This window comes from Prosopis cineraria, unplaced genomic scaffold (assembly GCF_029017545.1).
Source record: "Prosopis cineraria cultivar Desert tree isolate PC_DT_omini unplaced genomic scaffold, ASM2901754v1 PC11, whole genome shotgun sequence".
NCBI lineage: Eukaryota > Viridiplantae > Streptophyta > Magnoliopsida > Fabales > Fabaceae > Prosopis > Prosopis cineraria.
Window position 1 is genome coordinate 16,000,509 of NW_026555342.1, and position 16,576 is coordinate 16,017,084.

The following is a 16,576-nucleotide window of genomic DNA, read 5'->3' on the forward strand; positions in this document are numbered from 1 at the left end:
TTAAAAAGAAGACAAATGTTGATTAATAAGTCATAATATTAAACCGTACCGTAAATCCAAAAAAAAAAGTATAACTAAAACTCATGGAATAATAAATCTTATCCTTATGTCTCTCTTTTCTTTAATTCAAACAAAACATAATTTTAAAAATTTTAATTATTCTTTAAAATGAAGAAAAATCTTGATTAATAAGTCATACTATTAAACCATACCATAAGTTCAAAAAAAAAAAGCATAGCTAAAACTCACTGACTAATAAATTTTATCCTTGTGTCTCTCTCTTTTTCTTTAATTCAAATAAAATATAATTTTAAAAATTTTAATTATTCTTAAAAAAAGAAGAAAAAGCTTGATTAATAAGTCATAATATTAAACCATATTATAAGTTCAAAGACAGAAGCATAACTAATAGAAGGATACATGTGAACAACAAAAAATACAGCTTATTATTTTTATTTTTTTGCATACAAAAAATATAAACGCTTTATCTTATTTCTTAAATAACTACCTGTAAAAAAATAAAATATAATTTAAAAACGATAGACATATAAGTATATTAATTAAAATATTAGTAATCACCTTCAAACGTGGTTTGATTTTTTTTTTTACAGAGTCAAAAAATAAGAGCATAAAAAAGAATTAAAAAAAGCATGACAAAAAATATTGTTAAAAAATGAAAAAGAAAAAAATGAAATTTACAAAAAAAAAAAAAAAAGCAATTGTGGGTAGCGTGAAACGGATAAATTACTGTTCCATGAACAGTAATTTTTCCTACTTTATTGTATATAAGATAAAATATTAACTATTATTTATTATTTATTGATTTCAGTAAGATAATTAAAAACCTCTTATGACATGGACGGGGAGAACATGGAGCAAGTGGAAATAAAAGTGAGGAGGTGAATAAAAGAGCAGTCATTAGGACAAAGACTAAAGTGATCTGAATTGCAAAAGGAAAAATTTCAAATAAGGACGGAAGATATAACTTAATTATTAATGAGTCTTAAAAACAAACGTTGAAATTTTAATACAATTTAGAGAAATAAAAGTAAAAAAAAATTTAACTATAAAAAAAAATTAAAGTATCATTTACTTATTATGTAGAATCATTAATTAATTTTCTCACTTCACTTGTTAATTTACTAATATAAGTTATAAATTATATGAGTTAACATGTCAATAATTATATAAAATTTTATATTAGTTGTTCAATCATAAGTTACAACATCAGTTATTAACTTGCTAACTTTATTTATTAATTTACTAATATCAATTATAAATTACAAGACTTATAAGTAATTTAAAATGACAAGTAAATTAACAAGTACATAAATTAACATTTACTTGTATGAAGCAATTGAAAGGTGAGGAGAAAATTGAAAGTTCATATTGTCACGTTTGGGATTTAGTAAGACAAACACTATATTCTAAAATTGGAAAATTGACTCTTTTAAAAATTGACCTGGATGTAAATCACCAAGTGAGTAGATGAATGAATTGTGCATAATATAATGTCTTTTGTGCTTGACAATTTTTCTGGCTTTCTTAAACAATCTAGATGTAATTATTGATAGTAAGACAAAAACTATTATCAACCAGCATTTTAAGAATTCCAATTTTTCTGACTTTGGCATAAGCCACTTCGCAGATGTGATTAGAACATTTCACATACCCCCATTGAGCAGTCAACCAAGGAGACAGAGTAAATTGGTGAAAAATCTTCAGAGCGCAACTGAGTTAGTTGAAGCAGGGGTGAGATTTTGGAAAAGTGCGTGCCCGTGCCCACTTGACTTCAAATTTTCAGGATGAATTCCACAGATACCAGAATTGAAGGTGGATGATTCGACCGAAACGTTGTTTCGCAATCTAGTGGCATTAGAGCAGTGTCACTATCCTTCTGATTCTTACATTACAGACTATGTTGCTATCATGGACTTCCTTATCAATACAAGCAATGAAGTGGATCTCTTGGTTCAGGAGGGAGTCATTGTTAACTGGCTAGGGGATGGCAATGCCGTGGCTAACTTATTCAATAGTCTCTGGAAAAATGTCACGAATGTAAATTTTAACTCACATTACTCAAAATGTCTGCAACGACTTAATTGCCTTCTGCAAAAGCTAGTCCTTGGCATAACTTGAAAGCCACCTTGAGACATTGACTACTTTAACACCCTCTGCTGCTGCTTCTGTTGCTGGAATTCTGCTGCTTCTTCTCTCTTTAATCCAAGCAGTTTGTTCTATCTAACAAGTGTTGCAGTAATTTATACCATTTTTTTTTCCCGGGTGCCGTTGCCTGTTAGGAAATAACTCAACAAGCAGTGTGTAAAGCCATCATTCTCAATGCCGAGAGTGTGAAAATTTTAGTCATGGAGTTGAACCGCGGCTTATGAGAAGCCCACTTTTCACTTAGGCTAAATGAACTAATATGAAAGATGCCATATCCTACTTATTTACTTGTATGAAATGAACTTGATGTGCTCAAAGTACATCCTCTCCATTTATACAATAGTTTATTGTAATAAATGTTAAATGTCAATGAAACACATTTGGAATTACACATCCAGATGAGCCATTCGGCCTTGATAATGTTGACTTATGCATTTACTTTCCCTTGTCGCACAGGGAGCCATTATTTTATGATTTTAATAATAAAACACAATATGTTACTTTCATATTTGAAAATAATTAAGTGCAACTTAAGTTTCATATATCCATGAAGATGATAGTTTAGAATTTACTCAAAAAAATATATATTTAAATAGTCATTAAATATTATGTATTGACATCATGATCAATTAAAATAACATAACTAATAACAATAACTACAACCACAAAGGGAAGTAATATTCTCAAAATGAATTAATATATGAGATTATTAATTGCATTAGAATTATCTCTATACTTGATACAAATAATATGAGAAAATAATGTTATTGTGGTAAATTAGATGAACATTTGACATGTAATAATATCATACTTTTGCACCACTAATTTTTAAAGAGAGAATGATAGTTAGGTTTCAAAAGAATGAATTAATGATAGTTATAAATGAATTATAAATGTTAATTTAAAAAGTTACAAATAGAAATTTCTACTGAATCTAAAAATTATATTTAATATTTAAAAATTTATTTGCAATTGAAGAGAGAATGTAAGCATATTAAATACTCCCTCCATTTAAAAATGTAAAGCATTTTTTTAAGAGTTAGATATTCAAAAATGTAAGACATTTTTAATCTTTTGAGATATAATCATTATCTTTTCTTTAAAAGTGTCCTTATTAATAATGAATTTATATTTATTATAGGGTGTTTAATAGGGATAAATATGAAAAGATAGGGTTAGGTAAAAGTAGGCAATTACTTTATTGAGAGGTAAAATTTGATTAAAAATGTCTTACATTTTTAAATAAAGGGAGTATACTTTTGACATGTTATAATATTATACTTTTGCACCACTAATTTTTGAAGAGAGGGTGACAGTTAGATTTCAAAAGAATGAATTAATGATAGTTAGGTTCTTGACAAATTTTTTTACAAAATAAATTTTAAATATCATTTCAAAAAGTTACAGACAGAAATTTCTACTACAATTTAAAAATTATATTTAATATTTAAATACTTATTTGCAATTAAAATTCTTGAATATATAATAATTTAAATTGATATTCTCAACTTATTTTTTAAAAAAATTTGATAAGGACTTAACTAATATTAATTCAATATTTTTAAATCTAACTGTCATTCTTCCTAAAAAAATCATGTTTGCTCATCACCGTCCTATGGGGAAAAACTGGAGAGGTATTTGCTGGATATACATCTTCCATGACATTATTTATGGTAATATAATAAGAATAGAACTGCCCTAAATAAATTGCACCCTCATATTCTAAGAATCAAAACTACATCTTAAATTCAATTCAATCTATGATACTTATTCAAATTTTATTTTAATTCAAATCAAACTCTTAAAAATTCCAAAACATGAATACTATTCAAGTATTTACTCCACACACGATGAATGAAAAAAGTTGGACTTAAATAATGGTTAAATATGGTGCATTGTCTAATTTTTAAAAAGATATATTTAAATATTTTAGAGATCTTTTACATTATACTTAAATGTTGATCATGTAAGGTTTCTCTTACATAACCACATTGATCTTCAAAATCAAACTAATTAAGAGATTAACTCTCAAAGGATTACCAAAGTTATAAAATTTTATAAAAGCGAAAATTTCTCAAATCATTTATAATGGAATCCCAAAACAATATTTCAAATCTCAAACAATACTTATAAGGCTCAAATTAGAGTTTGAAAATAATAAAGAAGTTTAAAAATTAAATAGGACCCAAAACAATGAGTTTTACAACTCAAAACAAGGTTTTGTGCAAAAAATGATACATGAGCTGTGGCTTGTGACATGTGCACTGTGGCTTATCTTTCTCTGTGCCATATGCTGCGGCGTGAGGCACCATATGTCATAGCGTATTGCACGAATTTAACAACATTAGTGCTATCATTTGACAATATAGGGAGCGAATTTTCGATACATCTCAAATCTCCATCCAACGTCCGATTAAAGTGGTTTCGGTGTCTACACGGAGCTTTTTTCTAACTCTAGCTAATGGTATTAGTTTCACACTCAAATTATTTTTCTATAAAAAGTTGGACACCAAAATTCATTTTATCACTTTTTCATAAAAATCTCAACTTTTGTGTCCCAAGTCAACTACAAGTGCCAAAAACCTACACAGACCATCCAACCACACTTAATAAACTCTAACGAACCCATGCAATGCACCACATACAATCAAAAACACATATATCTTAAAATCATTACTCAATCCCAATTTTCACAAAATACAAGGGGGAGAAAAATGTTGCACAAAATTATCATTTTCATTTCATTTTTTCAAAATACACATATTCCTACTCGTAGAAGTATTTTAGCCTTACCCACAGGTTTACTAAAACTCACTAACCCAGGATATAAAATACACAAGTTGTATACTATGGTAATGCAAGTAGTATAATAATAATAATATGCGATCCTAGTTGGCAATTGCATTGACATATACATATAAAAATAATAAGAGAGGCGTACAAAAAGGATTACTCCTCAATCCTAAGCCTCTATATGTTTTTCCTAACTCAAATCCATAAGCTAGGTTCTGAAAATATTGAGAATTAAGAGGTAAATACAACTACTCAGTAATCAAGTTTCACCTAACCTATACAGTTGCATATCAATTGAAAAGAGATGCAAATAGGCAAAACAAGATAACAAAATCACAACATGATGGAATTGGCTACAGTTTACAACACTAACAACCATGCGATCGAGCTCACAACACACATAATCATGTTCTTTTGCAAAACACAACACGAGATCACAATAATAACAACCATGCATCCCTAAACTCATACCGGACCATAATACTAATAGTCATGTGGCCAGATTTATGTGCATAATCAAATGCCACCTTATATCTTCATGTTTACCTTCGACATAAAACTGGTGGCTATCACGTAGTTACATCCTTAACAAACTACCTCTCGATTCTAACGGTCGATACCAAGGTAAGTTTCCAATTGCAATAGTCACTGCTAATACCACGTGAATTTAAATTAATCTACTTCTCTTCCTAGACGAACTCTTGTCAATGATTATGCTATGCACAATTTACACATAATATGCATTTAAAATAATTAATTCATGGCAAATAATCTATCATACTCACATTCACATACTCCACATCCTCAACACATTACTCATCATAATTTTCCACCCACAATAATATGCTATAGTTAAATTCACAAATATATGGGTGGCATAATCAAAGTTTTCCTTTTAAAAAAAACCATTTCACAAAATTAACACATTGCCAATATGTATTATGAATTTAAATCATCCATTATATTTCACAAACATAATTAACATTCAACTATAAAAATTAAGTTTTCCTTAATTACCTCAAACCTTTGAGAGGTTAAAGGTTTACCTCTCATACAAAATACTTCTAAAGCTTCTCCCAAGCTTGAATGATGCTAAAACGAACCTCACTACATCTATAACATAAGGATACCATTATTGTCTCAATCTTGAAGATTTACCAACACATACCTTCACACACTCTATTCTATCAACCCATAAATCACTACCTATTCATACCCAATAGGTTCATTAAGTTCTATTGACTCTCATTATCATTTATGAGTCATTAAACCACCATTAATGGACATAAACTTCTCCCAACTACCATATTTATATCAATTTTTAGGTATTTATTACCTCCATAGACCGACCACTTCAAACAATCACTAATGTGGTATTCCAATACCTTAAACAACTCTCATTATACTCATTTTAATTAATGGGATCAGATTCATACTCCTATGGATTGAAAATGAACTCTCCAACTCAAATACTGTCATAAATCTCCATAATGAGAGAGAGAGAATGGAAGAAGAAGGCTTAGATTACTTACCTTAAGTGTTTGAGGGCTTCAATCTATCCTCAAAGGTCCCAAAGTGCATGCCTTAGTAGAGCTAAAGTCAAACTCTTTGGTTTTTTCCTTCCTCTATTCTATTTTCTCGCATAGGAAGGAATTGATTTCTCAAAAATTTTGATCGACGCACGATGCCTCCACCTCGGCACATGGCATAGAGAGGCCTGTTATATTCAAATTTGCCTTATGCGTCATGGAAGATTGTCCACACACCGCGACATGTGGCATCGAGGGCAAACCTTCATTCTTTCTTCATCTTTCCTTGCTCGGGTGGCTCACCATCAATCTGGACCTACTTTAAGGTTGAAACCACAAAAATTACACCAAATTAGGCCCCTATAGTCACATACCTCATTAACTTACTAATCACATTCATCAGGTTAACTAATCATGATTAAATTTTTCTAAATGTTATAGATCACACTCTCAATCAAAATTTCTTCAACACACTGATGCATTGCAACATTTCTTTGCATTAGCAAAACAGCCCTAGCACAAACACTTAGTTAGATTTGCCTAAACCACAACAATCAAATGATGAAAAAGATCAACCCTATAATATTTTGTTGATGATCTATTACCATGAGTGATAATCCTAAACGCTAGCTTGAGTCTAGCCAAATCACACAACAAAACTTTTGGGCGAATTCCATTATTGATAGAAACGATGAAGGCTTGCTAGAATCATGTTGTTCTTGTTTTTTCTCCTCAATGTTTACCCCCTTCTCTTCTTTTAATTTTTAAGTAATTTAAAAAAAATCATTCGCATCATACTTTTTCCACTCCCCTTTTTTTCTTTCCTTTATTATTTTATCCTTTTTCATTTTCACCATCTAATTTTATCCCTTCACTTATTCAACTTAGCAATCATCAAAAGTGTCTCTTTTTTATCTTTATTTCTTCTATTTTTTAACCTAAAATTTATCTTTTTTATTTGCTTCTTTATAAACTTGCCTCTTTATTTTGGCGGCTTAATGCATATGATTATTACCGATCATTATGAAAATGAAAAATTCAAATAATTTATAACCTATTTTTATTCAAACTTCAATATATCATTTGCTACATTATGAAATCTTTCTCTTTATCTTATCAAGATTAAAATGAATAATTCATCTAATTTTAAGCAGCATTATTTTTGTTTTGACCATAATAAAAAAAATATATGATGATTAAATTAATTATTAAGGAAATCATTCTTCTCATCATGATTCATTAATATCATAAACATGAATTAATTAGCTCTCACTTCCTTTACTTTTTGGGAAAATGACAATACAATTTCTCTGAAATATATAAATGATAATAATCTCTCAAAATGTCATAATTTTTCAAAAGTCCTTAAGAACTTTTCTGTCATTAATGAATTTATATAAATTATTAAATTACCCTTATTAAAAATAAATGATTTACAATTTTCATTTTTATATTCGCATTTTTTTTATATTCACAATAATATAATAGTAAGTAAACAAATTACACTACTACAAAATAAGTTTATAAGAGCGCTTTTTTTTAACCTTAGGGAGCCTTTTTGAAGTACTCTCATATTGAGAGCTCTGAAATGTATAAGAGCGCTTAAAAAAAGGGCTCCTGTATATACGCTATATGGGAGCGCTTTCTAAAAAGCACTCCTGTAAGCACATCACACACGGGAGCTCTCTCTACAAGAGCGCTCCCGTATGCAACAATACTAGAGCGCTCTTATAAAGAGCGCTCTCGTGTGCCTAACTATACCGGAGCACTCTGTTAAAGAGCGCTCTCGTATGAACCATATAAGAGCGCTCTCTGAAAGAGCGCTCCCATATGTTACTTTACAGGAACGCTCTTCAAATGAGCGCTCCCATATATTACTTTAATTTTTTTAAATTATATTTTTTAAAATTTCTCCTTTTACGTCTCTTTAACAATGGCAAATCATAATATCAAAAACTAATTTAAAAATAATATCAACATAAAAATTTATATACAAGAAAAGAATTTGAAACTGATATAACAATTTCAATTTTCTAACTAACCTAGTTTAATTTCTAACAAGCCTAACAAATGAAACTATTGTTATTTTTCTAACATTGAAATTTAACTTCCTATCACAAACAGTCAATAATATATTCTGATAACTCTTCAACTAAATCTTCTATTTGCTCCATAGTAAAATGCAAATATCTTGCTCTAACAAAATACTACACAAGATATGAAAGCAATATATAAGTAATTAACATTATATCAACTTAATTTCAAAGCTTTTGATTTACATTTTCATAAATGATCAACTCTTGTTGTGTGATTACTTCTCTCATAAACTTCATAACATAGTATCACGATATGACCAAAATAAAACAATAAAACAATAAATTATAACTTATAACTGTGTAAGTACCTATAAAACAATAAAAGATGTCATGACCAAAATATGGTAGAAATAAATTCTAACTTAATTTAAAATACTTCAGTGATGAAGTTATATATATGAATCATTTTATTAAGACGGTCAACATCATATGTCCCACTATCACGATCAACTACTCCATAATTCTAATATAAATAACTCCAATTCATATATTATCTATAATATTGATTATTAAAAAAATATATATGAAATTTATTCTCAAATGTATATAAATATATCATTATATTACATTATAAATTAATTATTAAAAAAATACCTTCACAGTATAGTCTTCATGGCAGAAAACAGCGGTCTTCACTGCAGCAGTGGAGGTCTTTACGGCGTTGCATCCTTGGCTGTACAGCAACGACACACGGCTGCAATAAAGGTCTTCACGGCATCATTTCCTCTAGTATATAGCAACGATGTAGATCTGGAACATTAATACAAATCTAGAACAGAGATGCAGATCTGGAACATCAATGCAAATCTAGAACAGAGATGCAGATCTGGAATAGTGATGCAAGAGATGACGGTGATGGTGACGGCGACGTAAAAACAGAGACAAATGGCGCGACATGACATAGAAATGAATGAACAGCGATGGACACTCATCTAGAACAGCAAACAGCAGCAGACGATGATCTGGAATAGAGAACAGTGGCGAACGATGATCTAGAACAGCAAACAACGGCGAACGATGATCTGGAATAGCGAACAGTGGTGGAAGATAGACTGATATAGCGATGATTTGGAACTTGTTGGGAACACACAGCCTCAACAAATAAGAGAGGGGTTTGAAAGAAACTTATGAATAGGGAAAAGAAAACTAACAGGAGGCAAATAAATAAAAGACCACCTCTTCCGGAGCATTCATTAATGAGCGCTCTAGAAGAGGTGGTCTTTCGAAGCGCTCGTCAAAGAGCGCTCCGGAAGATCACTCTTTCGGAGCGCTCTTTGACGAGCACTCTGAAAGATTAGCTCTTTCAGAGCACTCATTCCAGAGCGCTCCGGAAGAGTTGATCTTCCAGAGCGCTCGTCAAAGAGCGCTCCAAAAGAGTGATCTTCCGAAGCGCTTAACTACGAGCACTCCCAAAGGTCTTTTTAAATTTTTTACAATATTTTATTTATATTAATTGGGAACGTTATCTTATTGAGAAACCCTGACATACAGGAGCGCTTAGTTAGAAAAGCGCTCCGGTAAATTCCGCATTTACATTTTAGAGCGCTTTTTAAAGAAGCGCTCCTAAATACCCGCTCCTAAAGATATATTTTGTAGTAGTGTTAATATGTGAAGTTGTGATTTAATCCTAAACTGTGTGTACTTTTCATTCTACGTGCACCAATTATAATAGCTAAAAATAATGTGCTTTGTTATAACATCAAAAAATCTTTGATCCCAACAAACGTAATAAACAAAGAGAACTATAATGGAATAATTTAGTGCCAGTTTGAATTTCAGTTGAATATAATAGATTATAAAAATAATTGATTAAATGGTGGATTTTAATCATAATTAATTATGTTATAACATAATCTGTTTAGATACTATTTTTTTAAAATTAATTTTAACATAATTAAAGATGTTTGGATAATTTATTCAAAATCAGTTTTAGCTGTGTAAATTACCATAAAAAATATTATCTTTTAAAATTAAATTATTGATAAATTTGTATATAATATTATTAAAGTTGTTACACTTGATTTAAGAAATAAAATATATTATTTAAATTACATATCTAATTAATTAAAAAATCTAAATTATATTAATATTTACATTTAAATTTATGTAAATAAGTAACTCAATATGTCTTAGTTAAAATAAATTTAATAAAAGAGAAATATTTAATTCTTTAATACTAAACATCAATTTTTACTAAGAAAAAAAAAAGAAAAGAAGAGAGTTTAATTTTATTTTTTATTAAATTTTGTGTTCTTTTTATATTTTTGTTTGAGTTTTTTTTTTTTTTGTAACTTTTCTCAATATCTTTGTAAATTTAAACGTGGAAGCTCATTCTTTCAGCTTTAGCAGAAAAATGGATTTTTTAAAAAAGTTAGTGTTTAGGCAATTGAAGCAAAAATTAATTTTTTTTTTAAACAAATCGATTAATATGATTATCCAAACACATACTAAGTTGGACGAAAAGATAGATTTAGGTGCAATGGGTCTGAACCTTCAAGGCGAAATGTCAACACACCCTAGACCACAACTTTTCCATCGTCTTGGTCACCTTCAACCCTTCTCTGTCAAGTCTCAGCCAATGGTGACATAGCTGCACTGAACACCCAAACCCTAGCCTTTCTCGAGTAGTTCTCGCCTAAAGATAGGCCATAGCCAATGATTTCCCCCAGTCCCTTCTGATTGATTCATCCATGGAGATGAAGAAGACTGTCAAGAAGAGAAAAGGAATCAAAGAAATAAAGGAGATGCTCGTGGAAGAAACAAAAAAAAAGGAGGCGTTTAAACTAACCAAGAAAGAGGGAGAGAGACTTGGATCTGGATTCTCAACGCGTCTCGGCACACACTTTTTACTGCAAACACCAACACCAATACACGCACCCACTATGAACTTCCTCTCCCTTGGCGGTCGCTAGAGGAAGAGCAATCGAGGAGTCACTGCACTCACAGTCGGAGAGATTTAATGCTCACATAGAGGAAACCTGAGAAAGAAGTTGGGAGTGATTCTCGAATGCCTTTAACGATTTTCAATTTACAAACTATAAAACTATAAAAAATATTAAATAAGAAAATGACATCAGATTGGGCATGTGCAGAGCCCAATACCAAGCTCAAATTAGCCCCATGCTGAGCTTTTGCTATTAAATGAGAAAATGATGTATCGAACTTTTCAGTCACGAAGCCCAATACCAAGCCATGTGAACCCACGAAGCCATAACTTAAAAAAGGCTCTATGAACAGTAAAATGACTTGAGAGTCACCAATTGTTGGAACTTGGAATAGCTTGGTGAAATCTTTTATAAGATATCTTAATAATGATAATAATATTTTTTCCGTTTAAAAATATAAAGCATTTTTTAAAAAATTAGATGTTAAAAAATGTAAGGTATTTTTAATCTTTTGAAGTGTAATCATTGTCTTTTTTTAAAAGTGCCTTTATTAATAATGAATTTATATTTATTATAGGATAGTTAATAAGGATAAATATAAAAAGATAGGATTAATTTAAAAGTAGATAAAAACTTTATTGGAGACTGAAATTTGATTAAAAATGTTTTATATTTTCAAATGGAGGAAATAATATTTTTTTTTTGTTGTTTAAATTACGTTTTCAAACCCTCCCTCTTTTAACTTGACATCACATGAGGATTGAGTGGGAACCCAATAAATCCACTTTAACGGATATTTTTTCTTATGTAGCAGTCCCTTTCTTTGGACACAGTAAGTTCGCTAGTGCACGCCTTCATCATTCCTCAATAGAGGGGTAACACTGCATTATTTTTACAACTAGTAAATGGTTTCAGTCAGGAAAAAGGAAAAACTAGTACATGGCCCCATGCGACGGGGTGTGTAAAAAATAAAATAATAATAATAATACCTTTAAGTAAATCATAATACTTAATAATTATTCAAAATATAAAATGTTATTAAATGAGAATAAGTTTAAAATTAAATTTTTTAATGCTAGTTATTGACATTTATAAAGTGTAGCCTGATTCGGTAATTCCAAATTTAAAATTATAAACATTAAAATAATGTTTCCTATTAATTATTAAATAAAATAATTTGTGATGCACATGATATTTTCATGTAGATTTTTTGCAAGTATAATTAATATAAAATTAAGAGAAATTAAATTTAAAGTAGTTTTTAAAATAAATTTGAAAAATTTAACCTGAAATTAATATTATATTAATTTGGAAAAAATGAAAATGATTCCAATTAATTTAAGCCAAAAATTATTTATTTTGCATTGAATGTTATGAATGATTATTTAACTTATTCATTTTAAAAGAACTTACACCAAATAAAAAATAAATAAATATCAAGTCCAAGAGATCATAGTCCCAAAAAAAACTTAGAAATATTGAATATTTACTTATTTGAAAATATGTAACTATTGTTATACTCCCTCTATTCAAAAATGTAAAGAATTTTTTATTAAATCTCACCCATCAATAAAGTAGTTATCTATTTTTAAATTAACCATATCTTTTTATCTTTACTCCTATTAAATATCCTATAATAAATATAAAGTCATTATCAATAGGGGCACTTTTGGAATAAAAGTAATGATTACACATCAAAAAACTAAAAATACCTTTCATTTCTTAACATCTAACTCCACAAAAAATGCCTTACATTTTTTAACAAAGAGAATATGTTCTATACTAAGTTATTACTTTACTTTTAACATTAACTTTATTTGTTTTGATACATCAGATAATATCTAGAACACTTATAATAAAGACAATTCATTAAAAAAGTTAACATAACCAATATATTTGAAAAAACACACCTAAGAGAACATTTGGATCTGATTACATCTAAAATCTTTGTAGAGTCACCACTAGAAAGAATAGATTTAATGAGGGACAAATCTTTTGCTAAATTCAATATATCCCTCACTAAAATGAATTTTGCGAGGGATTATTGTTTATAAATGAGTCTATTTATAGTTGAGGAACATAAATGATTCCTTAGACTCATAAATTTTTTTGTTGGAGGTTGCTTATGATCTGTTTCCATCTTGCTTTGTGTTTTCTTGAATATCCAAGCTTCTTTAAGGTTCTCCAATAGATTAGGCAATGGAACATTGCTTTACGACAGAGACTTCCTCTTTTATACAGTAATAGCTAAAAACATTAAATGCTTCTGACAAAAATGGTTGAAGCTTATACATTTTGGTATAACAGAAAGTAAGCTCAGTGACCAAATCAAACATGAGAAAATAGAATAACTTCAAGAAAATAATCATGTTTAAATATTATTTGGTAAAGATATAGCGTGAACACAATTGATTTTGGATAAAAAGAAGGATTAAAATACGAGTCTAAATGACCCTCAAAAGAGATACAAAAAATAGAGCAAAAGGATTTATAGTAGTACTGGTGTTATTGAGTTCTAGCATCGATGTTACAGTGATGAGCAAACTTTGAAAGAAAGTCATAGCACAGGCGTTGTTCTTATAGTACTGGTATAATCTAATGCATAAAAGACAAAGATTTTTGACAATTTTGAAAGAATAAGAATACTCAGCCCTAGTGTTAAAAGGAAATAACACAAAAGTAACATATTAATCAAATCTCTTCATAGGACAGAAGAAAGGATAGTACCGGTGTTAAGGTGTTAGCACAGGTATTGCACATACTTGAACAAAACTTAGTATAGGTGCTAGCCAAGTAACACAGGTGTTGTCTTAATTCAACCAAAGATAAATGAAGAATAAGATCAATGTTGAATAGATAGTACCAATGTAAGGAAAAAGATTCGAACAAGAGAGACTCAATTGCACAAGTTTAAAGGGATAACATCGGTGTTATAATAGGTAGGACTGGTGTTACAAGAAACATGAAACAATAGAACAATGAAGATAATAGAGCTAAAACCAGTGTTAAGGCTTCCAATACCAGTGCTACCAACACTTATAAACACTTTTGAACAAGACAACTTCAAACATAAAGATTATGGTTAAGTCAAATACTTAACTAATAAGATAGCATACCTACTATTATGTATAAACTCTCATTTAGTTAGAATTGATTAATGTTAAGCTAATTAACTTGGTTTTATTTAAGAAAGCCCGAAATGCACAAAACTTCTCTTTATTTTATAATCATCAAAACCAGGATTTAATAGAGAGGACAATTTTAATTTTTTGAGTTGACTAATTAGATGTCTTAGAGACATTCTTCTTCTTCTTCTTGGCCAACTCAAAGATATTTTTCGGGTTTTAAGGTATGTTTAAGAGTAATGTATAATGAAATTAAGAAAAAGATTATTAATAAAATGGAATGAGGTGAAATGAAATTGAGTAGAATGGAATGAGACATTTTATTGTTTGAGAATTTTATTAGAGAAAAGAAAATTTTTATTAAATCATTATTTAAGAATTATTATAAAATTAGTATAGGAAAAATGACAGAAAAATATTATTGAAATATGAAAATGATAATGCAGTCTTACAAAATATGATAACTCTTCTTAAATTTTTTGAGACCTTTTTTATATTAATTTCTTTTATAAAATGACTATAATGCACCCAATTTAAAATAAAAAGAGAAACAAGCAAAGCAAAACTTGTTATATGTTATATTGTTTTAGTCGTTGCTCGAAAAAAAAAAAGTCATTTTGCAAAGGATACTTATTTCATTTTCTTTATGATAACAAAAAAATAATAATAGTCCTTACTTAAATCAAAGTAGTTATAGATATTTACAACATTTGAATGTTAGTTATTAAAAAATTTATAGAGTAGAAATTGTCTTTTGCTATCTCATTATAATCATTACCAAAAGAAAAGTAATCATTACTTAAATTAAAGTAGTTACTATGCATTTCTTTTTTATTTTCAATTAGGGGTATTATGGTCATTTCACCAAAGATATTAATGTCAAAAAAGTCCCAAAAGATTTGAAAGGAATTATTACATTTTGCGAAACCTCATTATCATTTAGATATTTCAAAGGAATTTTTCTATCATTTTTCATTAATACGTTTCAATTAGATATATTATGTTTTTCAATTTTAGGGTGAGAGGTAGTGAAAGAGTGAAAGTACTATGAGAGGAGTGTGAATAATGAGGGTAAATTGGTAATAATATTATTTGTATTAGATCATTCTATTCTCAACCTCTTAAATTGGGGGTTGAAAAAAATGAGTTACGAATAACTAAGAATGGTTTGGAAGGCCATTTTAAGCCATTCTACTCCTTTTTGAAAAACTCTCTCAAACCATAAACCAAAAAATTTTAGTGTAACTGAGTTTCCAAACCCAACTTTGTTAGGTCATGTAAATTTAGACTCGGGCTCAAATGACTTGTTTAGGCCCTTTTCATTTTATTCCTAAAAATAAAAAATTTTAATTTTTAAATTAAATTTAAACTTCAAAACATATGCTTATATTTTAAAATTAGAATTTATATTATTTTGTAAATTTTTGGATACTATAATTTATATTTTAAAAAAATAATATATATTCCTTCCGTTCAAAAATATAAAGTATTTTTAATTGAATTTTACCCCAATAAAGTAGCTATTTAAACTACAATAAATATAAAGTTATTCATTAATAGGAGCACTTTTAAAAAAAAGTAATGATTATACTTTGAAATACTAAAAATATCTTACATTTTTTAACATCCAACTCCTTAAAAAATGCCTTACATTTTTGAATGAAGGGATTATAATATTATAATGTAAAAATTATCTTTTTAAAAGAAGTTTTAAAAATAAGAAAAATGAATTTATAAGCCTGCCTCTAAGCCTGATCAATAAAAGCCAAACTTGAAGAAATGACTTATTTTATGGTAATCGAGTTTTGGACTGAAGCCATATGTGCTAAGCTTGCCCATTTGTATCTATGAACAAGAACTTGACCTCATCACTTCAACATATGTGTTGGGAGAGAGATCATTCTTTAATTTATCTGACCGTGGAGTTACACTAGCTGAGTTGGACGTTCGTATATATTTACCAATGATCCTCTACAAACGAA

General features: G+C 28.9%; 1 long non-coding RNA gene across 2 annotated transcripts; it reads right to left on the reverse strand.

Annotated features, from left to right (window-relative positions):
* Window positions 1-9,196: 9,196 nt before the first annotated feature.
* Window positions 9,197-11,573, reverse strand: LOC129284759 (uncharacterized). 2 transcript variants are annotated; one of them, XR_008586954.1, is made up of 3 exons: window positions 11,373-11,573; window positions 11,076-11,290; window positions 9,197-9,334 (listed from the first exon to the last, which is right to left on the reverse strand). It is a non-coding gene; the product is annotated as an uncharacterized LOC129284759 (long non-coding RNA). The 2 variants fall into 2 exon arrangements; XR_008586955.1 differs by having other exon boundaries at window positions 9,201-9,278.
* Between the last annotated feature and the right edge of the window lie 5,003 nt (window positions 11,574-16,576).